A 15,941-nucleotide genomic window follows, 5' to 3' on the forward strand; every position below is an offset into this window, starting at 1 on the left:
TGTTTTTGTGATGGAGCAGTGGAGAATGTACAGTTGGGAAAAGACCTTTTTTTTTCCTTCTTCTTCTTTTTAGATCTTCTACATTGAACATCTGATAATGCAGCCAGAGAATGCATTGAGAGGAGCATGCTGGTGAGGCACCTGGATGAAGTCAACCTGGCCAACATTTTTTTTTAAATGAGAAAAGTAAAAGGCTATACAAGTAAGTGCAAGAGCAGAAGGATGACAAGGTGCACTTTTTCTATCTCACTGGTTCCAGAATACACACACACCAGAGAGTACCAGGCTCTATGTGATTAGTTGTGTACTGACACATCAAACTGTTTGTTTCAGTGAATTTGTAACAAAAGGACAGGCCACTCCAGCAATTAGTTTCTCAAAATCTGTAAACTGCCTTGGAGCCAAACTGCGGTGCAACTTCCAGAGCCATACAAGGGAACAACAGGACTCCGACACCCCATAAAAAATTATAGTGAGTGGCTGCTAGAGCAGGGTGCTCGGTGACTCAGCTTGCCTTGCAGTCTGCTGCTGGGGCAATGTAACATTATCCAGCCCTTTGCATGGGTCTCACAGGAAAGCCACAGTTTGGCCTTTAAAGAATAAATCTCCATTGTTATATTATGCCTGAATTGTCAGTCTTAACATGCCAATGGTTAGTTTTGGAAGTTACATGGTGTTGCTGGTTAATATAATGGCCAAGCACGTGTAAAGTGGGAATTTGGAATATTGCAGCAGGATATTTATAACTTAATGTAGTTTTTTAAGGCAAGATTCAGCGTCACTCTTGGTGGCAGAATGGTGGCAGAGTTTGTGTTGGGGTTGGGGAGGAGGAAGAGGAAAAGGGGACAGGAAGGTTGAAGGGGGCAAAAGTTTCAATGAAGGGAGCTTAGGTAAGAAGATGTTCAAGGAAAAAGTGTGGCAGAAAGGAAAAGCAGCAGAGAGCTATAGATGGAAATGCTTTCCTTTCCTGCTCCTGCTGGGATGGGAAAGGGGGCAGCAATTCTATCTGGGTGGGAGCAGTGCATGCCTTGAAGTAGCAACCATCCCATATATTCCTGTGTGGAGGCTGGAGCTGGGGAGTATATAAGGTGGAACAGCCTGTCTCAGGGCAGCTGCCTGCTCTGACCCTGCCTTGAGCAATTTTGAGATGTCCTGACTCAGATTTTGGCTGTCACAAACAGCTAGAGCTCCACTGACTTTGTAGTGCCACCTCTTCCCTTTCCTCTGTCAACCCTGGCAGCAAGAGAGGCAAAGGCACATTGCACATGTAGCACGGTGCCAGCGGGAATGGTCAATTGTGAGTTTTTAAATCACACGTTCATTGCAAAATTCACATCTTGTTTAATGGCTGTGCTCACCGTGCTCACAGCATTTGCTGTGCATGTCAGCCTGCGAAGCTGTACAGCATTCACACGGGAGCGTGAAAGGGTTAAGAGTCTGGCTGGAGCGTATGCGCAGCTGCAAGTTCAGATGAACCCTTGCAGACATTGTTCTTCACTGTTTGTACAGGGTTCGTTTTCTACTGCACGCCAGCACACTCGCATACCCCTGCTCGCACAGGCACAAGCACACATATACACACACGAGTACCCCTCTGAGAAGATTACAGTAACCAGCAGTTATAATTTTACTTAAGCCTTTATGACGTTTTTTTAATTAAAAAGGCTTTAGTGCTTTTCTAGCATGACATTTGATTGCAGTCTAGATAATGCACCCTTGCCGATTCTGGCAGCAGTAAAGCGTTTAGAAAATATATGAAATATTTCTATAAGGAATTTTGCCTGATCTGTCTTCAATGAAAGACACAATGATTTCAAACTGTGTGTATTCTTTTGAATAAAACAACAACATATGCCAGAGCAAGATAGCTGAAGAAAATCACCCTGTCCAAACTACTGTCCATTCTAAACTGCATTTTCATTCTTGCTGCCTAGATTCACATTTATGTTTCATATAAGAATTTACTCAAATTTGTTGCACCATTTTCAAGTACTGACTGAAATGAAACCTGCTACAAGCTGCTTCTTGCCTGTCTGGAAAAATCTGGGTCTGATGCCCTTGTCATCCATACCATTTTAATTTATTTGACTTAATCCTGGTTTTCATCTCAAGCAGAATCACAGATCCTCATTCCTCAGAAGCTGTCAGAATTATGCTTTATTATTATTTTTATCACTATTAATATTTATATTCCTTTGATTTATTTGCATGTATTCCTTTATCCACTTTGGTCAGCAATAATCACACTTTGCTTAAACATGATACCTTGTTAATCTCTGACACTGAGCTCTAATGCTATGCTCTTTCCTGGATTTATGCAAATCTGAAAGCAGAAATGCTGTTACTAAGGTCCTCACACACTTTGATGCCATGGATGCATTTCCAAGATCAAAGAACAAAATTCTAGCACCACCGAAGTCATCTGAAGGTAGCCATTGACAAAAAGAGCTCCTAGATCTTTCTCAAAATAATAGATCTCTTACAGAATTATTTGATTGTTTGGTTTGGTTTGGTTTTTTTCCAATTAGTCAAAGCTTCTGACATTTCGAACTGTTTCCACCCAAATTGAAGCAAAAACATGTCTATTTTTTTTTAATTAATTCTGAGGAAAAAAATCCTGGCTAAAGTTAGGTTGACATTTTTGAACAAACTAAAATCATTTTTTTTTCAGTTTGTAGCAAAACCTGTATATTTTGTGCTGAAAAATATTGAGAAAGTTTTAGTTTTATTGTCTCTTTTCAAAATAAAACTTCAGTGGAATATCGCTGTAGAATGCTTCAGTCGTGGGAAACAAATTAGTCATTTCATGACAAATTTGTCTATGGCTCCATCAGGATAGTATGCAAATGCTTCCCAAATGGATTTGTCCTGATAGCATCCTTATGACATGAATAGTTCTCACCCTTCTCCTGCTATGGGTGAGGAAAAAGGCACAAATATTCACATCAAAACCTTCTCCTTATTTCTTAAAACCTGATTTGAAATGCCAAGCCCCAGATTTGTCAGCCAATGTTGTTTTACGGCACTTTATTTATCGTAGGACGCTTTATTTACTCTGAGCATAATTCCCACTGACTCCAGTTGTCACCCTGAAAGCTCAGCGTTGCTGCAGACCAGACACCAGATGTCCCCTGGTAGGCACTACAATGAGGAACACACACACTTAGTTACCACCTGTGAAAAAAAAGTGATTTATGCCACTTGCCCAGGGATGTAGGGTGACTTGACCCTGCAAGAGCCCTGGGGCTCGGCTGGAACTGCCCCAGCCTCAGCCCATCTCCCTGCGCAAAGGGAAGGATGGAGGCGACTGGCAAGGGACAAGCCGTGTGCTGCAGGAAGGAGGTGGCTCCTCAGGGGACAGCTCTGGGGACCGAGCGTTGTCCAGGCAGATTGTTCTGAATTTGATATCTACTTGAAAAAATCGGCCCCACATTGGATCTGCTGTCAGACTGTTTCTTTGGAGGGGCTGGGGAGAAAACTGTTATCCCCCACTGAGGACTGCACAGGGCTTCACAGTCAGAGGGCAGGATTGGGTATCACTTTCTGATTTAACGACCCATCCAGCCTTCCCGTGGCTGCAAGCCCTTCACTGCTTTCCATTTTTATAGTGAGACGAGGGTCCTTTTTAACGAGGCTTTGCTAAATCCCCATCTTGATCCATTTCCTGAATCCCATCTATCTCATGTAGTGTGCGAGGTGGGGATATAAGAAAACATTTTGTCGGACTGAACCTGGTGAGTCCCGTGTCGTTCACCACCAGCTTGAGCCTCAAATGATGACAGGCTCTGCCCCTTGGCTCCGTACGGAGAGTGGTCCTCCGTTGTGCCCATTCGAGTACGTAACTCCTTGCTTTTGGCTCATCCCAATTTTTTTGATCCTTAGGCTGATATCACGGAGCTCTTCTTCTAACTGCCCGGCAGCGCCAGTGGCGAGCTGGGAGAGCCGGCAGAGGCAGCCCTGTGCCTTCGTGCTCGATGCCCGATGCCCAATGCTGGATGCAGGTGATGAGGCTGCGGGGAGAGCTCTGCTCAGCCCCGTCAGACCATGCTCACCGATGGGAGCATCGGGTCTCTTTAACAAGCTTCCTCTGAGCTGCAGTGAATTGAAAGGCTGCAGAGGCTTATGGCTTGGCCAGATGTTGATAGGGGTTTTTTTGGTGAATGCTACAAGCACATTTCTGACACCTAGTCAGGAGTGGCCCACAACTCAGGTTTCAGATGCGGTGCAAACCATGGAGATGCTAGAGTCCTTCAGCAAAATGGTGGCTGAAACTTTCTAAAATGGGTGAAGCAGCTCATCTTTTCCTGCATGCCATACTGGGGAATCTGCACCATTTTTGCAATGTTTTTCCTGGATGTTCTGCTAACATTTTTCCAAAAGCATTCACCCTGGGGCAAGCAAGCTGCAGGGCATATTTCAGCTCAGAAAGACTGGCAAAGTTATGAGAAACTAAAAATGGGGTCTTAAAAGGACAAATTTCAGGCAGCTTTCACCATAAATACCACTACCTATACTGTTTAGAAGAGGCATGGATTTACACAGTACATGTAATTTTTGAGGCACTGCAACTAATTTTTCAACAGTAAATTTTCCCCCTGCTTTGAAATCAAAACTCAATACAACCTTAACTGTGGAGCTAACATGTTGCCTCCACAATGAAATTTTGTAATATCTTTAACACCAGTAATTCATATGACTCCTGCCATTATTTGTGGCCTGAAAGATATCAGGAGAAGGAGGGGGAGGAATTCCTACTGACTTGAAAGAGGTTTTTAGAACCAGCATATTACGGAGTGCAGTCTCCTTTTTCTTAATGGCCCAATTTGGTTCAAAGAATGCTTCAAGGCATTCAAAAATGTTTTAAAAGCAGCAGGTTCTCAACTACATATGTCAAGTTGCAGCCAAGAGTGAAATTTTATAGCTCATTGGAAAATAAGATCGTATTATGGAAAAATCTGACACGCCCTTAATTATTGCAGCCTGAACGAACCCATTACAATAAAGCAAACTGATAAAACTCAGGAGACACAAAAGACAGGTCTGTAATAGGAAGCCAGATCAATGCCATGCATGCCTTACTGCAGAGCTCTGGGGATCTTGACTTTTTAATCAGAATACCTGGCTTGTAGCCTCAGCGGCACGCCTTCTGCATGGCTGCATGGAAAACTAGCACAGGATGCACTTGAACAAAAAATAGCATCGTTAAAAAAATCCAGTTACTTTATGCTAGTTGTAACAATCAAAGCCCCTGAGCCCCAGGTACCTGCAACATATAATCTTCTTACACTCTGTAGTGTATTGAGCATGTTCAGTTTCTCGGTGAGGGGAAGAAGTTATAATGTATTCATTTCAGACATATAGAGCAAATGGGGCATAGGGGAAATAGGACTACAGTATTATTTAGGTACTTCAGTTCTGCAGTTTTTCTGAGTAGTAGTTACCTAATTATTCCTGAGGATCTGGGTCTGGGTGATTTGCTCACAGCCGCACAAGAGAGCAGTGACAGAAAAGGCAAACCTTGCTGCAGCAGTGCTGTTGTAAAGATAAAGTATTGTGTTTAAATTCTGTGCAACTGAGGGTCATATTAATCACCTTATTTAATGTTCCCCTTTTCCCTTTCTCTTAGAGAGATGTTATAAAGGTACTTGCAAAAGCTACATCTTTATGCCATTCAGCAGCTTAGGCAGCTTAGCCAGGGCTCTCTATAAAAAGAAATCAAGAATCGAAAAAAAACAACGCCTACCACATATCAAAATGGCTTTAAACTACCTTTTGGTTTTCCACCTTTTAATACAACCACATACCTTCTGAGCCAACCCCCCCTGTTCTTCCAGCTCTTTATCTTTTATGTGTTTCTATCACTCTAAAGCTGACTGTGCTTATCCAGAGGTGTAACCCCCTCTTAAATCCCAGACTGCCTTATTTAGTACTCTCGCTCCCTCTCGTGGCTCTATATTATCTATACACCGACTCTAAAGGATGGCTTGCAGAACTGCAAACAACCAACTTCAGAACAGACAGCGTTAATCTAACGTGCTGCGGATTTCCCTTTATGCACAAGCATGCTTGGTACACTGGATTAATAGAAGGAGTAAAAGAAAAGAAAAGGAACTGGCATCCCAACAGATTTAGGCACACAAATGGAGTGAAGCGGGTGGGTCAGAGCCTGCTGTCTGATCTGCAGCGCTTCCCCCTTTGATGGAATTCAAAACACGGTGCGTTTTGAAATCAGACTGCTCACATCGCCCGTGCCAGATCCGCTCCCTGTGTGGGGAAATCTGGGCAAGCGTAGGAAAGTCTGCGAGGCTCCCTCAACGAGGCTTCCAGCAGATTGTTTTGTCAGATGTTGGCCACCCGGCAGATAAAGCCCCAGGGCCTGTAGATCTCTGAGGGAGCCTGCCAAAACCCAGAGTCACCTCTCTTGGGTCGCTGGGGCTCTGCCCTCCCTCCTCACCTCCTGCCAGACTTTGTGGAGGGGAACCCGGCTTCCTGCATCTCCTTTCGGGCCCCCGTGGTCCTGCAAGGGGAGGATTTCACGGTACAGGAGCCTGCCTCAGGCAAAATTCACTCCCCAAATTCACACTAAAAGTCCTGTTTTCCGGAGGTCAAAAAAGGGGAACTTAATGTCAAGAGGCAGCGCTCCTTTCTGTACGAGTCTCTGCACAGATCACCAGGGACATCAATAGGTCATGCGTGCAGGCAGACAGCCGGTGACGGAAAAAGCATGCAATCCGAGATCCCTGCTTCTGTCTGGGATGGGCAGACAGCCCTTACAAAAGAAAACGTTTGACAAAAGAAATAAGAGATATTTCTCTAAAAGAAACGCTGTTCCTTCCATGCCCTTTTACGCTATAGAACAGATTATGAGGACAGGGAGGTCTTTTGAAATTCCTTTAAATATTTCCCATACAACTCTGTTGCTTCAAATATTTGATTGTTCTTACTGAAGCACTTGAAAATGAGTACATCTTGAGGCTGCAAACCTCTTCCACTGCCTGAAACAGGGTGAGATGCTTTCTCACTGCTGACCAACACGCAGGACCTGCTAGCCTGAGCCTCAGCATGTGCACAGCTCCTGTTAAAGACCATGGGCTTAGTGCCCAGGGCTCTCCACATCTGACTATTAGATTCCAAATCCACCATGTGAATCCTGTTAATTTCACACTGAGAAAGAGTCTCAGAGCTCAGAGTGATAATCCGTAATGGACCTAACCTAAAACCCCAGCCGAAGCAGCCGTGACCTCTGAAGGAGTTCAGAGCCAGATCCAGACTTCGGTGACTTACCCCAGCTCCACAGGCTGTACATGCAACATTAATGCAACCCCAATCCCAGGAGACAAAAGCAAACCACAGACTTGTTGATGTCCCAGCCACGCTTAATTTACTGAAACTGGATTTGAGGGTTTCCCTATTACAACTGGCAGTACCTGTGAGGGACTGAAAGAGTTAATGTCTGTCAATGTCTCAAACATTGTAGCAACCAAGGTACAGTCTGCATAACAAAGAGGGACCTCAGCAAGAAGTAGGTTGTGGTGGACCCAGGGGGTGTGCCCGAGGGTATGCAGCCCCCTGTTCTGGCAGAACCAGCCTGGTAACCCACCACCTATGGCCAGGGCTCACACAAAGCTTATTTGAGGAGGGGGCTTGTAGCTCCTTGGGAAGTCCCTAAGACCACCACCCTAAGAAGCTGCACATGCTCAGTAGATAAAAGAACCCTCTGGAACACTGCTATATATGTTGAGAACTGTCTAGAATGAACCCATATAAGTCTTCAAGAGGCGTGACTGTGGACGGAGATTTAGACTATAAAAGACACAATTGCAAAGAGCCACGTTGCGCGCACCCATCACCGGAGGATTAACACGCTCGTTGCAGACGCTGCGGGATCCAAGGGTGGTGACTATCTCTCTTCTTTTCCACCTCTTTTTCTTTCTCTCTTTTCTCTCTTCTTGTGAACGTTTTGCTGCAATCCACGCTGCCCACCCTTACGCCTTCCACAGTTTGGATTGTTCAAATAAAGCATTCAAAGTGATCGTTTGGTGTCGTTTCGCCTTAATTTAGCCCGGGGGGATCCCAGAACCTCTACGACCCTCTGCTCTGGTCTGGGTCGTAATGATACCGCTGGCATGGCTGGAAGCAAAGGACATGATTTGCTTTTCTCCTGCAGTGTGCTAGTATGTTCGTGCCTATTTTCTCCCTGATACTGTAAACCAAGGTAGAGCAAGATTTGATATTTACTAAAAAGCTGTTTCTCTGTAGGGTGGGAACTAGAACAAAGAGCTTGATTACAGAAATCTTTCAACTCCTCTTTCTCACTGGTCATCTCTTCACCCTCTTATGTCAATACCTCCAATTCTGCTGCTGTTTTCTGCTCCTTAACCTGGCAATGGGAAATGCTAAAATCACTCACCTCTGCAATTTTTCCTGCGGGATATAAACCAACACCATCTACAATATATTCATTTCTCTCTCAGTAAGTACAGCTGCTGAGGAAGAGAACAAAACAAAAACAAACCCTCAAACAGAGAGGTGAACAATGGTGAGAACAAGCCTCCCGCAAAGCTTTCAAGCCTGCTGTGGTTTTATTGATACAGACCCCTCTGAGAGCAAGATTTCTCATTGCTTCAGCATTTATAGTCCTGGGTGAAGGCAGGGAGAGGTATATGTATGAGAGAAGTTGAGCTTCAGAAGCTTCTTGAGCAGTTTCTTGGGCTGCTAGGTTTGGTTTAAATGTTTTAATCATGTCCAAAACACTCCTCCCATCCCTATTGCTGATGTTTTCTAAAAATTGATCAACACATAATTTTTTTGCTATCTGTCTGCCAAAGATGAAATCAGAAGTCTGAATGAGATACCTGCATTTTACGTGCAGAGCGTAGACTTTGATCAAGGAACTTGTTACAGCAATTACACACAGCTCAAAGGTCTCCAAAAGTACCAAAGTGGAAAAACTGAGCAGAAGGTCCATATTAAATCCTCCTCCCTATCAGATGCATTACTCACATCTGCCCAGGAGTGCAACCTCACCTTGGTGGTACCCTTCCAGGCAAAAGACTGGCCAGGGCTCACCCATCGACCTTGAGAGCACAGGGACAGAAATGCTCTTCCTTTGTACAACAGATTGACAAAATACATTCCAGGAAGACATAACCATGGGTCAGATCCTTACTCTGCCTTCAGAGATTCAATCCCTTGTCTCTTTTCTCTGGTAAGAGTCAGGCTAAAATTGCTTTGGGAATAAGAGCGTTCTTGCTCTTGTAGCCCTCTGGGGAAAAGATTAGGAAGTCGCCACCCTTGTCTTTCCTATGTGAGAGATGTCACACTCTACTAAGGGATCACAGTGCAGACTGAGTAACACATGCAGTGGTTTTAGAAGTGCGCTAAATGGCATTCAGATCTAGGGAGGCATAACAACATATGTGGAGCATTGCACCCACTCGATGTCCCTTGCATGGATCAGGTTATGCATGGGTCATTTCTCCCCACTGGTGAGCTATACAGGCAGCCCGGGTGAACTTCTGGGATCCACTGACCCACAGCTGCCATTCCTTAGGGGTGCACATGAAACTTCCAGGCAGGAGGCATTTGAAAAAAAATCCTGTCATATAACTATGTATTCAGAGACAGATTTAATTCCCTATGCCTTCCCCAAGCACAGATATGCACACATGCACACACACATGCACACATATGCACAGTTCAGGATGGTGTGCATCCAGTCCAGCATCCTTGCATCCTTGCAATCTTGCAGTGTTGCATCAGTGTGATTCTATCATAGATGATGAGTTTTTGAAACAGAAATGCCTCTACCCTTTGCATTTTCTTCATTTTTTTCCATTGCTGATTTTGTATGGAATATTTACTGTGCTTTTTGTGGCATGACCTTTCAGGAGGGAAATGCGTGTTCCTCTGAGCCTGCCTTTTGTTTAAATATCCCCCATTTTTCCTGTTTCATTCTTTATTACGGCATGGGCTGAGCACAGCCCTCACTGATTCCCTTCTGACTCAGATGTCCCCTCTGCCTGGTGGGCTGCAAACTCGGAGCAGCTCCCAGGTTGTTTTGTTTGTGTTGGAAGACTTTTCCTGTTTTCCTTTGCTCTCCTCGAGGGGCCTTCTGCAGCCTCCTGCAATTTTGTTTGATCCGGTTTCTGAGGCATGGGCAGTGTCCCAGGGCTCTGTGGTCAGGGTGGACATCAAGGACTATCCTGGCTGGTGAAGTTGCATGTACAAGTGGCTGCAGACCATTCTGCTCCCCTTCTCCAGAACAGTTCTGCAGCTGCTCGTTTGTTTTGCCCTGAAAAGAACTGCCCAAAGAACTTCTTTGGAAAAGAAGATGAGGGTAGCAACCCCTATCCCTTCTGGATATTGTGAAATCATCCTGAAAAAACACCCTGTAGATCCAGTGTCCCTGGAGACTTATGTGAGCAACAGGTTTTGTCCCAACAGTTTCAGATTTATAAGAAAACCTTTGTAAAATGCCAAGCAATTTCTTCCTAAGATCAAACACTTTGAGAAAGTGAATCTATTTTTGGTGATCGCTGGCAGTGCTACATATAGGTGCTTCCTTTGAATTGCAGCTGCAGATAAATAAGTTTTAATTTCCTATGCAGAGCCCACATTCAGATCATTTCCTAGCTGTCTGCTCGGTGAAACTCCCACACAGAAAAAGGAGAGGCTTTTTACGGTACCTTGAGAGCAGTTTGTTGCACAGATGATGCATCCTCCAAGGGAGGCAGCTGTAATTGTCAAGTAGATGAACTCTGGAGCTGAACTCTTTGCTGTGTTACAAGAGTCATATGGGAATGCTGCTGGTAGCTGAGGAGCTGTGCTGCTGTGGGGAAGCAGAGTCAGACCCAGTTAAAGGCTTCTGATCCCAAATACCACAGTTAAACCCAACAGCAGTTCAGAAGCTGGGAACTGCTAAATAAAAGCTAACTTTCCCTTCACTAAAATAGCCTACATTCCATTTACCGAACAAATCTCATGTGGAAAATGGAAAAGCAGAGCAAAACCCATATAGTCTGGGCAATACACATATGTAGTACACAAAAATAATAATACATGAACTACATCATTATTAAGGAATGTCTATATAGCTCATTTGAGAACAGACGCACTTAGGTAATCAGCTCCAGTAAAATACTGTTGTAGAGTGAAAAAGCTCGAATGAAAATATTAGCACAGAGACATTTTTGCCAACCTGACACAAAAGCATTGCATCCCATTTTGCAGTGAAAACTAAAAATAGTCTTAAGATGTTTGAAGATTTCTTTTTTGGAGGGACAAGATGGGTATCAGGGGTGTCAAGCTTTTGTTGCCAGCACTTTGGAATGCAGGACAGAAAGGGAAGTTTCTGGGAGCTGCAATCATGGACCAGAGCATTCACCCTGAAAGCTTACAGGCTGAGAACAAGGAGTACATGCGGCTGGATACAGACCAAACTTCAGAGACAGCAGCAGCACGGTATCTTCTGTGTGTCAATACACCGAAATCTGCTTGCATCAGCAGGTGAGACTCATTAGCTCAGTGCATCGTTACTTATTGCTCCAACCTCACGCAAGTCTGACCAATACCACTGGAGTCAAGGAAGGCTTATTTGGAAATGGTCCTCTACAACAGTGTTCATATCACCAACAAAAGCCTCAGAGTCGCTGGCCCAGGAGACTTACAGCTGTGGGAGGTGGTCTAGATCCTCTGCAGAAGTTGCGTCTTCCGTCCTGTCAAGAAAAGATGTGCTTGCTTGATTACAGCATCTTTCATGAAAGAAAACTGAAAGCCCAAGCAAATACACAGACTGCACTAACCTTTCACCTGTACAGCTGGCCCCAGGGAGGGGGAGAGCAGCAGAAAAAGTAAATTACCCCACTGGAGCTCATTCTGTACCTGCCGCATGCTTAAAATGGGGCTTTATCCGGCTGGCTCTTTTCATATGCAATGAGTTTGCAGACATAGCCTTTTTCATCATATTTCCCCTGCTTTAGAGTACATGACATGCACTGTCTCTATGGCTGAATAAAAGGTCATGACTGACCAGCTGGTAACACAGAATGCATTTTTACACTAATGGCAGGGTATTCTAGCTTTTGTTTCACATTTCAATGACTGCATATTTACATAAACCCTACATCTGTTTAGTTAAATTAAGCCAGAGGGTGATGATCTTTGTCTTTACAAAAGAGCTGATTTAATTTTATTGAACATAGCTTTCCATTTAAAAGATCAAAGTCAGTGCAGCCCCCTGCAGCAACAATTCAGTCTTATGTGTTTCTTCAAATATTCAAATTAAGAAAATAGGGGAACTGGGACTGAAAAACCTAATGAATTTTAACAGACAACTAGCAATTATTCATTCCTTTAAAAAAAAAAAAAAGGAAAATAAAAAATAAAAACTCTTTGGGGCTTTTGTTTATCCTGGGCTTGAAAGAGACATTTTTCCTTCCATCAGAGTCCCATGGAGTGTCCTGACTCTCCTGCCTCTGAAACTGTCAGGAATTAATAGCGGAGGCAGCATGCACATTTTTAGGCAAAAGTCTAGAAGCTGGTAATGCTATAGGGAAAAGACACAAAATATGGAACAGTGAAGAAAACCTGGTGAAGCACTGGCCTCTCTAGCTGTCGTGTTAGTTCCAGGCACTCAGCACAGTGAACTCCTACTTGATAAAACATCAGTTTGTACATAAAGTTGCTTGTTATCTCTACAGAAAATAATGGTAAAAATCACGACTATGAAACTGTATCTGTAATGGCGATAGATATTTCATGTCTTCTGAAAGAGCCTGCATGTCACCTCCTAGCATCTGACTTCAGGGAATTAGTCTTTGTCTTGCAGACTTTTTTTGGGAAGGGAATGACTGAACACCAGCCTTACATTACACTGCTGAAGTTTTGTATTTGCTTACAAGTGGTTTTCTCACCTCTCAGGCTGACAGCAACACTTACTACTCCCAACACTGGGTGAGCACCATGGCTACACCTCATGCTACAGCAGGATGGGGCCAAGCACGCAGCAAAATCCACTCTTCCCTGCTCCCGTCCTGTGGTTACCCCCTGCAGAAGACCTGGGAACAGGGACCAAAAGGAGCTGTAGCATGTTCCAGGTTAGCCCTCAATCAGGACACTGAGGAAACCAGACCCAAAGCCTGTTTTGGCTCCAAGGAAACCTTTCCAAGAGATACATGTTGCTTCTACATTACATCTATGTAATACATCCACATTAGCATTCCAGCTTGGATCAGGACCGCACTTTTGAAGCGTTCCTCCTGACCACCCCTCCTCACCATGCTTTGCTTCACGTCATGGAACAGTCCTGGCATCTGTGAACTGCCATCCAGACAAAGCTAAACTAAAAGATCTGGTGTAGAGGCGCACTTATTGCACTGCAGCCGCTAACATAAGACCAGTCAATGTGACCAGATTAGAGCTTGTCTGAAATAAATCTCTGAAATACATGGAGGGCACACACTGGGTCATCTGCGCCAGCTCCTCTGTGCTACGGATCTGCCCTACTTGTTCCAGGCCACCTGCTAATATAAGCACAGCCCAAAGAGGCTGCACTGATGCTTTCTAACCCTCTCACTGCTTAAATGGGTGAGTAGTGCCATTTTAGGTACCATATGGTATCCCTGCAGGCCTCCAGCTGCCACTCCACAGATCAACAGCTCAACCAAATGTCTCGTGTCATATCTGGCAGCCCCACGCAGACATCTCAGATACCTTAGGGAGACTAACTGGCTGTGGATGTCTATGTTTAGGCACCTCAATACCATTTTATTTAAGTATCCCCCTCTAGACCAAAAAAATGAAAGCAAATGAGATTAAAAATGAGAAAAAAGGTGCTGGAAATACAATGGTGAGTTCTATAAAATTAAAACAAACAAACAAACAAAAACATTTCTTGTAAAATTCTCTCATCTAAAACTCTTGGAGACTTTTTTTAATAACTAAAAAGTATGTAAAGCTTAATTTGGGCCAATAAAAGCATTGTTTCATACTTCAAGAAACACCTGAACTTTAAAAATAGCATTTATTGTTCGGTAAGGGCTGGATTCACTGACTTTAACAGAAATATTGAGAAGCTTGAAATTAAGTTTCTCTGTGTGTACTTTACTGGTCTAACACCCTAGACGCTCTGAGGACTGTAGTAGTATCAGGATCTTTGCAGGATCACATCCTAAAGCTAGGTCTGTATTAGTAAATCAGTAAATTATCAAATTACTAAATTTGCTGGGGTAATAATAGAAGAAACAGGTTTTGGCATGTCCTCTGCCCTGAGGATGACTGACAGAGAGCAGCCTTTGTCTGTGCTAGCAAACACCTGGCCTCCAGAATGGGCTGGCTGCAGGTAAGCAGGGATGCTCCAGGGGCTGACCGCACTCGGGACTGCGTGGCAGAGGCTGATGGCCACAGGCCAGCCCTGTGTCACGGGCTAACCTGCCAGTCTTACACAACAATCGTACTCCAAAGCTGCAGAAAACCAGTTTTATCTACCAAGAAGCAGCCTAAGTTTCTGAATCTGCATTGAAATATTTGGAGCTTCAGGTCTTTTAAGCACTGAAACCAAAATCCTGACCTCTTGTGGCCATCAAACTGCCCAGCAAAACACTTTCTAACACATGAAGCAGGTGATGCTCTTGCTGGGTGTGCGATGGCCAGCGTTTGTGTATTCCTGCTGCTCCTCTCCCAGACCTGCCTGCGTTTCAGCAGCCAGTGACAAACCTCTACATTTGTTAAAAATGTAAATTAAAGCAATAGTGCAGTCTTTTTAGACCCTGTGGACAAAAATGTGGCAGAAATGCCACAGAACTGGGAAGTATGGGAGTGATTATGCACATTAACATCCTGCATGTGGCACACAACCTCTTGCAGACATTTAATTCTAACAAAGACATGAGAAATGAAACATTGGTTTGGTCTACCTTGCTTTGCTGTTCTGTTAGTCTGCCTAAGTAGCTTTGGGTTAAAGAAAAACATGGACTATGAATATATACTGCACATGTGTAATTAATAGTGTCTGATGCCACTCATTGCATATGTATTATCGGCACTCTTTTAAATACAAACCTACACTTTTAAAAACTCGGCGTCATAAACCAGGCAGTCTGGCTTCATGTGCAAGTTTGCATAAGGAGAAAAGGCATTTAGTGGCGTTTCTCAGGCCAAGTGATCTCTTATCTGGAAAAGCTAAGGCTACACAATGTTTAGGGCAGGCACACTATTTGTACCCTGATCATCCGTGTGCAGTGATGCCCTCTATATGTGAATTTCCTCTGTCCAGGACTGAATACCTGAATGCTTCATAATTTCTAAAATAAGTGGAGCACCTACAACTAGGTATTTTCAGTCTGCATGTATGGCAAATCCCAAGGCTACTGTTACCCAAATAATACACCAAATACAACAGCGTGTACTACTAGTATGCATGAATTATATTAATAGCATATAGTCACATTAAACAGTGTATGAATAAAATGTATTTTTAGCAGTTTTTCTTTCTATCACCTTGCATATACAGATTGGATATACGAACTGCAGTACTGAGTACATTTTTATTTACAGGACGGATTCGTTGATAATTGCACTTGCTTAACACAGGAAAGTAAGTAAAAATAGCATTTTAAATCAAATTTACATTTTAGTTATGTTCTTTCTGGATATGCAGTTCATTTCTGACCCCACAAAGGCTTATCCACATGTTTAGTTTTACACTTAGGAGTAACAATAGTGAAACTAATGTACATAAAAATAAGCCTTTGCAGAGCTGAAGTCTTGATGGTAGCCTGCTGTGCTGGTTTTGGCTGGGATTTTCTGCTTCTCCCTCAAAGGGACTGTGACCTGTGGATGAGTCCATACGGGAGCAGGACACCCTGAAGCGTCTGTGGCCGTGGGTAAGCACATGCCAGAGCAGGTACATCTCAAAGCATCTGTGGCTGTGGTTATGTCTG

Source organism: Gymnogyps californianus, chromosome 3 (assembly GCF_018139145.2).
Source record: "Gymnogyps californianus isolate 813 chromosome 3, ASM1813914v2, whole genome shotgun sequence".
Classification (NCBI taxonomy): Eukaryota; Metazoa; Chordata; class Aves; order Accipitriformes; family Cathartidae; genus Gymnogyps; species Gymnogyps californianus.